The following is an 11,093-nucleotide window of genomic DNA, read 5'->3' on the forward strand; positions in this document are numbered from 1 at the left end:
ATATTAACTTTAATTTTTAAAATAGTAATATTTGACTTTACCCTAGGACCATAGTCTCTGGTTTTTGGTCACCTAAGCAGTGTTGGGTATGGGTTCTATCTTGTGGAGTGGGCCTTAAGTTAAATCATATATTGGTGGGTTATTTTAACAGGCTTTGTGTCCTGGCATATCTTGCAAGCAGGACAGAATTGTAGATGAAGGTTTTGTGATTGTTCTGGTGTTTATATTTATATTTTGGTAGTGTACAAAAGTACCTTCCTGTACTAAAGATGCTACAGAGGCTCTATGTAGGCATCAGCTCAACTTCTTCATGTTCAATGAGTTCTGTAGATGTCGATTTCAACATAGGACCTTGTTGTCACTTTGTTGAGAACCACCTATAGTCTTGACAACTGCTTGGGTTTTTTGAATATTCCCAATATTTTTGAATATTCCTTTGACCAATAACTCAATTAGATACAACTCATTCCCAGTAGTGGCAGCTTCATTTGGTGACAAGAAAAGAACATCTGGAACTCTGTCTCTCCCATTTTTTGGTAATTTCATTTAGATTGTTTTCAGATATGTAGATATTTTAGGAAGCTTCTACTGTATTAGGTTTCCACACTACCCCTTGAATGACTGTTAATTTTAGCTGTCTCACCCTCCCTCACCCCCTCCATCCTTCCCTCCTCACTTGATCCTCCCATTCCAGCCTCCATCTATCCATAGATATCTATTCTATTTCCCTTTCCTAAGGAGATCTATCACTACCTCCCAGTCCCTTACTCTATACCTAACCTCTGTGGTTCTATGGATTGAGCTTGGTTATCATTGACTTCAAAGCTAACATCCACATATAGGTGAATACATACCATATTTGTGTTTCCCAGTCTGGAATAGTTCTTTCAGAATGATTATTTTTCTAGTTTCATTCATTTATCTGCAAATTTCATGATGTCATGTGTTTGACTGGGTGAGTAATACTTATGTAATTTTAAAAAACAGAGTATGAGAGAAAGTTTGGGTGGAGGGTTTTCTTTTTTGTTTTTGTTTTTTGTTTTCCTAGTTTCTGCTTTATTGATTTCAGCCCTCAATTTGATTATTTCCTGGCATCTACTCCTCATGGGTGAATTTGCTTCTTTGGGTTCTTGAGCTTTCAGTTATGCTGTTAATTCTCTAGTGTAAATGTTCTCCAGTTTCTTCTTGTGGGCACTTAGTGCTATGAACTTCCCTCGTAGCACTATTTTCAAAGTGTCCCATAGGTCTGGGTATGTTGTGTCCTCATTCTCATTGAATTCTAGGAAGACTTTAATTTATTTTTTTATTTCTTCTTTGACCCAGGAATGATGCAATTGTACATTATTTAACTTCCATGTGTTTGTAGGGTTTCTGCAATTTGTGTTGTTGTTGAATTCTATTTTTAACGCATGGTGTATGATAAGGTGCATGGAGTTATTCTAATTTTTTTCTTTTCTTTACTTTTTTATTTTATTTTTTATTAAATATTTAAATTAGGAACAAGCTTGCTTCCCATGTTAGTCCCAGCTCCCTCCCCCCTCCCCTTCATGCCCACTCCCCCTCATCAGCCCCACCCAGCCCCCCCACCCAATCCCCAGTCCATTCCTTAGGGAGGGTAAGGCCCTCCATGGGTGATCTCTAGAGTCTGTCATTTCGTTCCTGGGAGGGCCCAGGTCTTCCCACAAGTGTCCAGATTGAGAGAGCATCCCTCACAGTGGGATGGGTCCCCAAAGTCCATTTATGTGCCAGGGATAAATACTAATACCCAAAAAACCACATAGATTGCCTGAGTCTCATCATTGACACCCACACTCAGGGGATCTGGATCAGTCCCATGCTGGCCTCTCAGCCATCAGTCTGGGGTCCAAGATCCCCACCTTGTTCTGGTCAGCTGTTTCTCTGGGTTTCACCAGCCCAGTCTTGACCTCTTTGCTCATCACTCCTCCCTTTCTGTCACTGGGTTCCAGAAGTTCAGTTCAGTATTTAGCTGTGGGTGTCTGCCTCTGCTTCCTTCTGTCACTGGATGGAGGTTCTAAGATGGTATGTAAGACAGTCATCAAAATCATTATTAGGGAGGGGCATTTAATATAGTCTTTCCACTACTGCTTAGTTTGCCAGTTGGTGTCATCCTTGTAGATCCCTGGAGATCTCACTAGTGCCAGATCTCCCCTCAAATCTAGAATGGCTCCCTCTATTATGTTATCTCCTTTCCTGCTCTCCTCTGTTCTTCTCCCAACTCAACCTTCCTGCTCCCTCATGTCCTCCTCTCTTCCTCTTCTCTCCCTCTCTTTTTCCTGGCTCCATTTCCCCTCCTCCATCCTGTGCTCCCAATCTGCTCAGGAGATTCCTTCATTCCACCTTCTCTGGGGTACCATGTATATCTCTCTTAGGGTCCTTCCTGTTTCCCTGCCTCTCTGGCAGTGGGATTGTAGACTGGCACTCCCCTGATTCATGTCTAAAATCTATATATGAGTGAGTACATACCATGTTTGTCTTTTTGTGACTGGGTTACCTCATTCAGGATGGTTTCTTCTAGTGCTATCTATCTGCCTGAAAAATTTCAAGATTCCATTGCTTTTTTCTACTGAATAGTATTCCATTGTGTAAATGTACCACGTTTTTTCTTGGTGAAGGGGTTTTTATTGGGAGAAAGTAAATGGGAAAAGTTGGAAGAGAGACCACTTGTCTGGTTAGAATTATCACAAGATATTTTATATTACTTGAGACTATTTATGAGAGGTGTTGTTTCCCTGATTTCTTTCTCAGTCCATTTGCCATTTTCATATTGGAGGGCTACTGACTTTTGTGAGTTAATTTTGTGTCCTATAACAACCTGGCTGAAAGTGTTTTTATCAGCTTTAAAAGTTTTCTGGTGGAATTTTTGGGCCACTTATGTATACTATCATGTCATCTGCAATTAAAATGCTTTGACTTTTTCCTTTGGTGTCCCTTTGGTCTCCTTCAGTTGTCTTATTGCTCTAGCTTAGACTTCAAGTACTATATAGAAAAGAATATAAGGAGAGTGGACAACCTCATTTTGTTCCTGGTTTTAAAGGAATTGCTTTGAGTTTCTCTTCATTTAAGTTGATGTTGACTATGGGCTTGTTGCAAACTGCCCTTATTATGTTGAGATATTTCCCTTGTATCCCTAATCTCTCCAGGACTTTTATCATGAAGTGGTGTTGGATTTTTGTTCAAGGCTTTTCCTGCATCTAATAAGATGATCATATGGTTTTTGTCTTTCCGTTTGTTTATATGGCAGATTACATTTATTAATTTACATATATTGAAACATCCCTGAATCTCTGGGATAAAACCTACTTGATGATGGTGGCTGATCTTTCTAATGTGTTCATGTGTTTGGTTCGTGAGTATTTTATTGAGTATTTTTCATTTATGTTCATAAGGGAACTTGGCCTGCAATTTTTTGGAGGGGCCTTTATGTCATTTGGGTAACAAGGTAACTGTAGCTTCATTAAACAAATTGGGTAATGTTTTTGTTTCTATTTTGCGGAAAAAATTCAATGAATATTGGCATTAACACTTCTTTGAAAGTGTGGTAGAATTCAGCACTAAAACCATCCATCCCTGAGCTCTTTTTGGTTGGGAAACTTTTAATGACTATTTCTATTTCACTAGAGGTTGTAGGTCTGTTTAAATTGTTTATCTGATCTTGACTTAAATTTGGTAAATGGTATGTATCTATAAAATTATCCATGTCCTTTAGCTTTTCCAATTTTGAGGTTTTTAATGTATGTCCTTTTATGATTCCTGTGATTTCCTCCATCTATTGTTATGTTCCCCTTTTTGTTTTTGTTCTTGTTAGTTTGGATCTTCCCTCCTTTTCCTTTAGAAAAGGAAAGAACTATCTTAGAACCATCTTCACTGTGACTTACAAGTTTGAGTATGTCATGTGTTCTTTTCTCCTGTCTAGAAAGTCTTTAATTTCTATCTTGACCCATTTTCATTCAATATAGAATTATTCAGTTTCCACAAGTTTATAAGCTTCCTGTTTTTTTTTGTTATTGATGATATTCAGCTTTAACCCATGCTGTTCAGATAGGATATAGGGTATTACTTCAATTTTATTGCATGTTGAGACTTGCTTTTTGTCTGATTATGTGGTTATATTTGGAGAAAGTTTCACAATATGCTGAGAAGAAAGTACATTCTTTTGTGTTGGGGTGAAATGTTCTGCAAATATCTGTTAAGTCCATTTGGTTTATAAAATCGGTTAGTTCTGGAATTTTTCTAATTATTTTTTTCTTGATGATTTGTCTTTTGGTGAGAGTGGGATATTTAAGTGTCCCACTCTCAGTACATGGGAGGTCAATATTTAATAGTAGTGTTCCTGTATGAACTTGTGGGCCCTTGTGGTGGGGCAAAAATGTTAAAAATTGCAAAATCCTCCTGGTGGATTTTTCCTTTGGTAGTGTCCTTCTTTATTTATTCTGATTACTTTTGGTTTGGAGATATTAAAAGGGGCCCACTAGCTTGTTCTTAGGTCCATTTGCTTGGAATATCATTTTCCAACCCTATCCCCTAAGGTAATCTCTATCCTTGATGTGAAGGTGTGTTTCTTAGAGGCTAAGAATGGATGAATTATCCTTTTGCATCCATTCTGTCAGTTTGTATCTTTTGGTTGAGGAATTGAGACTATTGATGTTAAGTCATATCAATGAGAATATTTGTTAATTTCCTTTATTTTATTGTTGTCATTGTTTATGTTGTTATGGTGTGTGTGTGTGTGTTTTCCCACTTTCTGTTTGCTGGTCTTGAGTTATTTATTCCCTGTGTTTTCTTAGTTGTGATTAGCCTCTTTTGGTTGGTGTTTTTCTTTTGGCATTTGTTGTAGGGCTGGATTTGTAGATAGATACTGCTTAATTCTTTTTTAAATTATCTTATCTTCCCCACCTATGGTCATTGAAAGTTTTGCTGACTATAATAATCTGGGCTCACATTGTGGACTCTTAGAGTCTGTAGCACATCTGTTAAGACCCTTCTGTCTTTTAGAGCCTCCATTGATAAGTCAGGTATAATTTGAATAGGTCTTCTTTTATATGTTACTTAGTTTGTCCCTTGTAGGTTTTAATATTATTTCTTCATTTTGTACAGTTGTTGTTTTGATTATATTGAACTTAGGGCAATTTCTTTTCTGGTTCAGTCTATTTGGTGTTCTGTATACTTGTTGTACCTTGATAAGCATATCCTTTTTTAGGTGAGGCAAATTTTCTTCTATGATTTTGTTGAATTATCTTCTGGGCCTTTGATCTGGGATTCTTCTCCTTCCTCTGTTCCTATTATTCTTAGATTTGGTCTTTTCACAGTGTCCCAGATTCCCTGTGTGTTTTGTGCTAGGAGTTTATTTTTTAGATTTAACATTTTCTTTGACCAATGGCCCCCATAAGCTCATAGGGAGTGTCACTAATAGGAGGTGTGGCTTTGGTGGAATAGGTAAGGTCTTATTGAAGAAAGTGTGTCACTGTGGGGGTAGACTTTGAGGTTTGCCATGCTCAAGATACCTACTGCCTAGTGTCACAGTCTGCTTTCTGTTTCCTTCTGAACAAAATATAGTCAGTACCACATCTGCCTGCACACTGAGAGACCCCAACTCAACATTTTTAAACCTTTAGCAACTAGCCCAGCACAGAGTAACTTGTTCTTCTGCCTCGCCTGAGAAACTGGTGACCTCAAGATAAACTTAAAAAGATAACACTCCCTGATCCAGGAACTAGCTCACCACATTCCTGCTCAATATTTAACTGTACAATGCCCAAAGAATGCTTGCTTGAGATAACCTATAACCTTCCTGTTAAGGTATGGGCTGTCACTTAACTTCCCCATCCTTTATGGTGTTTACCTAACTTCCCCATCCTTTATGATGTTTGCCTAACTCCCCTATTCTTTATGGTTTTTCCCTTTTAAAAACCCCCGACTGCAACTACTGGGGGTCGAACTCCTCTGCCCCTGTGAGGGTTATGAGCTCGGCCCCAGTGCACTGGTTCCCTGAATAAACCTCGTGTGCTTGCATCAAGAATGGTCTCTCTTGAATTATTGAGGCATCGGCTTATCCCGAGACTTGAGTGAGGGTCTCCCCACTCTGGGGTCTTTCAACACCATCATGCTCCCTGCCATGATGATACTGGAGTGAATCTCTGAAACTTAAAAGTTTTCCTTTATAAGAGTTGTTGTGGTCATGGTGTCTCTCCACAGCAACAGAAGCCCCAAGACAGGTATTAAATATCAAACCCTCTTATTCCAGAACCCTCCTTGGTCTTCTTTCTCTCTAGGTATAGATTCACATATGCAAAAGTATATGTAAGAGGTAATCTGTTATGCTTCCCAGGACCCATCTCCTAGTCCTATAAAAGTGTCCTTATACTCTAACCAAGGGGTCAGAGTGAATTTCCTTTACCTAGGTACAACTCAGAGGACTGTTGGGATGATTATTTCTAGAGATAAGGGCCAACTTGTTGCAAAGCTAAGTTCAATTGTCATCACAACTACTCAGCATACTCAAGTTTTCTTACCTTTAGCCAATTTTAGGATCCCATTCCTACTGGCCAACTGGCTACCTGTAAACAAGATCAATATAAATGTGTATCTTAAAGGGTTGGTGAGAATAAGTGATGAGATAAAATGTGGGGAGATCAATTTGTAATGTATAATGATTGTCGTCATTAGTAGTTTTGCTAATTTGATCTAATTAGACTTGTACCATGCATCAGCAAGTGTCTTGTGGCTTCCTTTGGCTCCTATACTGATTTCAGTGTGATGATCTTGGTTTCTGGTCAGGCCAGTTCAGTGGGTTCCAGGATATGGCCATGCCATCAGTTGTGTAAGTCACACTAACTAGGGTGATGGGGACTCTGCAGGACATGCAGGATGTGGGCCAGTGTTACCCACTGACTCCTCTCCTGATGTACTTAGGAGAACAGTCTGAGAGGGCAGCTACTAGCCAGGTGCCCTTTGGAGTTTTTCTTCTGTTTTACCCTGGATAGACTCAAAGCTTTTCAAGTATCATAAAAACATTGAGGAATGTCTATATTAATGAGTTTTCCACCCAAAGGGAAATCATTAAATGTGGGAGTCATGAGGTACTTGACTGGCTTTAGCAGAATGCAGCACTGTAGCATGGTTTTCCTGGTATTCCTTGGCCTGTCACGTATGGGAAGTTGTCTTTATGGGGCTATAGTCAGAGACAGCAGACTTGCCTGGTTTGCACCTGAGAGGGGGAGTGTGGATTGAGAAAGGGTAGGTAAAGATGTTAAGAGAAAGACAGAGACACAGAATAGAGTCAGAACGGCAATCCAGTGAATACTGTTTATTCTTCAACATTCTTAAGTACCCCAACCAAAACAGGTGGGGGGGGGCATGGCAGAAAACTTCTTTTGTCATGTATAAGGAGCAAACAGACTTACTTCCCTTAATGCTGCAGGCATTTTGTAGTCACATCTATTATCTGGTCTTCAGGGTCAGGAGTAAGCACACCTGAGCCCAAGTCTATTGTTATTTAAATAAGACATCCACTACCATGGCCAAACATCCTGCAGTAGCCAAGCATTAGATCTTTAAGGTCATGAGACTTTCTAAGGACAGTTTTGAACTCTCTGACTTTGAGTCAAGATGAAGGGGACCCATCTTTATGAGAACCTGGAAGAGAAGAGGCTGGTACTTAACACCGCTGAGGCTAAAAAAAATGACTTGAAAGGTGAAAACACTTCTACTTTAGGGCTTTAGCAACAACCAACATTTTAAGAATTATGTGCATGTCTGTCTGCCAAAAGGAAAATCAAGTCTGGGGGTCTTTTCTTAGTTACCAACCATGGATAATGTTGAGAGGTTATTGCCAGTAACATTAGATTGAAAACGGTGGCCTTGATGTGCTTGGTTGACAGTGGCTCTTCTCAGTTCTCCCTGACAGAGTTTTCATTTGGCAGGTGTGGCTTTATTTTCCTTCTGTCCATTTCTGATAAGGTCCCTAGAATAGAAAGGAAGAAAAGCCAAAAACATAGCTCTGCAGAGAAAGCCTGTGTGTACTTCACATGGGATTCGATAGGGCACTTTTGACTCTATAGTGACCAGTCCCCCCATTTTAGCAGCCTTTTCAGGCTAACATGTGTTTGCATGGCCTTCCTGCTCCTGTCCTGGTCACTAAGGTCAGATGCCCTCTCCTGTCCTGGTCACTAAGGTCAGATGCCCTCCTCGTGGCAAGGAACCAATCAGAAGTTAGCTGGTGGGGCTGTGCTTTACGGCTCTGGGTGTGCTTTACGGACAGTGCACAACAGTGACATGCAGAACATAGCAACACCCTGGTGAAAGACCCCAGGCGGGGGACTTTCACGGGAGGGAGACCCGAACCCAAGGAACACCGAGGCCACGAGCTTGGATGCAAACAGCAAGAGGCTTTATTGATAATACACGGGTACCCGGGGCGTCTCAGTCTCGGGAACTGAGAGCCCCGAGCTGGGGACTCAGGGGTTCTTTTATAGCAAAAAGCGCAGTACAGAAGCGAGAAGCCTAGTTACAGGACCCTGATTGGGTGATTTAAATGAGGCGGGGGCTCAGAACGAGGTTTCTCTCATCTGGACAGAGAGGCAATTAAGGTTTCTCTCATCTGGACAGAGAGGCAATTAAGGTTTCTCTCAGAACCAATTCTCGGCCTTGGCCCTATCTGAAGAACAAAGGTTCCTGCCCAATCCTTCTGGGCTGGCTGTGCAGACCATAGACACCTGGGCCCCTATCTGGACAGAGATAGTAGTGACTATGCAGCTGTAAAGACCTTGAGCTGAGCTTCCTTCTGATCGAAAAAATGACTATTCGGCTGATCTGTGGGGGAAAGGAATTTTCCATAGGCCTCAGCCACCTGTGCTGGGCCGGGGTCTTTCATTCCCCCATTGCTCTTGTAACTGAATGAAATCTTTCATTCAGAGGTTTCTGCCATCTCGAAATCCCTTTGCTTTAGCTGCTGGTATTGTTGAGTCAAAACCAGTGATTGTACAATTGATAACCTTTCCTTTATGAACTGGATCAATCTGTTTAAGATGCATGGCCCAATCATCAGAATCAGAAATATAATGATCAGGGGTCCCATAATAGTGGATATGAGAGTCGAATACCAAGGGGACCTGTTATACCAATTCTGAAACCATCCCTGTTGGGACTCAATTAATTGGTGGTACTTTTGGCGTCTTTCTTTTATTTTAGCCAGGTTATCTCTTACCACTCCGGTATGGTCTGCGTAAAAGCAGCATTCTTCTTTAAGGGCCGCACAAATTCCCCCTTGCTGTAAAAATAAGAGGTCTAGTCCCCTTCTGTTTTGGAGGGCTACTTCTGCCAGGGAGGACAGAGACTTCTCCAGGGCAGCGACAGACTCCTCTAAAGACCGAATATCTGCACGCATTACTTGTTGTAGGAGTTGGAACTGTTTAGTTTCCTGCAGTGCGGCAGTACCGGTTCCTATTCCTGCTGCTATGCCTCCCATGGTTAGTCCTCCTAGTAGGATGGCAGTAGTGATGGAGATAGGTTCCCTCTTAATGCGGCCAGTACTTATCATGTCATAGTCAGAGGGGTGGTAAATTACCTTAGGCCATAATTCTATCAGAACACAATAGTCAATGGTGGCATTTAATACCGTGGTGGAGACACAAGGGGTTAATCCAGTGTTGCATGCCCAATATGTCCCATTGGGGGCTATCAAGTAGTGGCCACTTTGGGGCAAAGGCTCAGTGGCATTGCATAGTCCTTGATGCGTGGTGGGGACGTTACCTATACATAGCCCCTTTCCAGATACTTCTGAGATGGTCAATTTATGTTGCGTAGCTGTCCCACAAAGAGCCTCGGCTGTGGCCTGATTTGTATATTCGCCCATAACCGCTAAGCCTTCATAATAGGGAGGTTGCGGAGTCAGACAAAGCCAGCATTCCTTAGTCTTATCTGGGCGAGTTAAATTCAGAGTGGCATATGTCCCTTTGATTAGGGCTAATATTCTATCTCCCGTGCCTTCAAGGGGGAGCCCGAGGAGGGGGTTTGGGAGTGCTTTCTGTAGGCGCAGGAGCGGCTGTGGTTTTAGGCAGGGTCATGAGGCCTGGTATCAGCCTTGGGCATGAGTAAGCTAGGCTGCTTTTGATCAGCAAGGACCTGATTAGGGCCTATGGCCTGTGGATTGACAGGAGCCACCTTACATCTGATTGTAAAGATTACTCCCTTGTCTGGTCCGTACAGATACCAATGCAAACCCCAAGTATACCCAGTCTGCCAGTCCGGGGCTTGCTTTCCCTGCGCAGTGAAGGAAATGGCAAGAGGCCTACCTATCATTCCAGATTGTCCTTTGTCCCAGCCTCTGCGTACTTGTATTTTATCCCAGGATGAGGATGGCCTCCAATATGCGTCCCCTGTAGTCTCGCACCCCCAAGCTGCACAGAAAAAGGAATTATATCCCCCACATTTCCGGGCCTGTTGCCAGGTACGTCCATCTCGGGGGCAGACATAGAAGTCCAGTGAATTTAGCTGCTCTCTGGCTCTGCGACTAACACACCCGGGGGTGGTTTCTCTGGGGTCCACGAATATGAATGTACGTCGACGTCTGTAAAGGTGGGAACCACTGATGCATGCCTTTGGGTGGCAATGGGGAATGTCCCAAGTGTTCAACCCTGCTACTAAATCACAAAATTCAGGCCGTAGAGTAGGCCACCATGTCCCAAGTGCATGTGGTTCCGTGACAGCATAAATGACCTCCCCCATCTGGGAGAGAACCTCCCAGGTTAATTTATAAACGGTATGGGGACTGGAGGCCACACCAGTGTCTGATTTTATGAGGAGGGCTATTAGCAGGAGGGAGGGGAGCGGGTAAGTTTTATTTTTAAAGGATTTTGAGTGCGTTGAGCTTTCCATCCTGAGTCCGGATCCCCAGGGAAGGCAGCTTTTACATGCGAGGCGTGTATCCAAGCAGCAATCCCGTCCACCTTGAGAGCAGTAGGGGTGGTCAACAGGACTGTGTATGGTCCCTTCCAGCGGGGTTCAAGGTTCTTAGCCTGGTGGCGCCGGACCCAAACGCTGTCTCCCACGTTGTAGGAGTGAGGGACGATAGGGTG

General features: G+C 42.3%; 1 long non-coding RNA gene across 1 annotated transcript; it reads right to left on the reverse strand.

Moving 5' to 3' along the window:
• Nucleotides 1-7,309: 7,309 nt before the first annotated feature.
• On the reverse strand, nucleotides 7,310-10,366 carry LOC121140675. The gene is made up of 2 exons (XR_005877603.1): nucleotides 10,311-10,366; nucleotides 7,310-7,981 (listed from the first exon to the last, which is right to left on the reverse strand). It is a non-coding gene; the product is annotated as an uncharacterized LOC121140675 (long non-coding RNA).
• Between the last annotated feature and the right edge of the window lie 727 nt (nucleotides 10,367-11,093).

The sequence above is a fragment of the Mesocricetus auratus genome, unplaced genomic scaffold, assembly GCF_017639785.1.
Source record: "Mesocricetus auratus isolate SY011 unplaced genomic scaffold, BCM_Maur_2.0 Super-Scaffold_100006, whole genome shotgun sequence".
In the NCBI taxonomy this organism is placed as follows: Eukaryota; Metazoa; Chordata; class Mammalia; order Rodentia; family Cricetidae; genus Mesocricetus; species Mesocricetus auratus.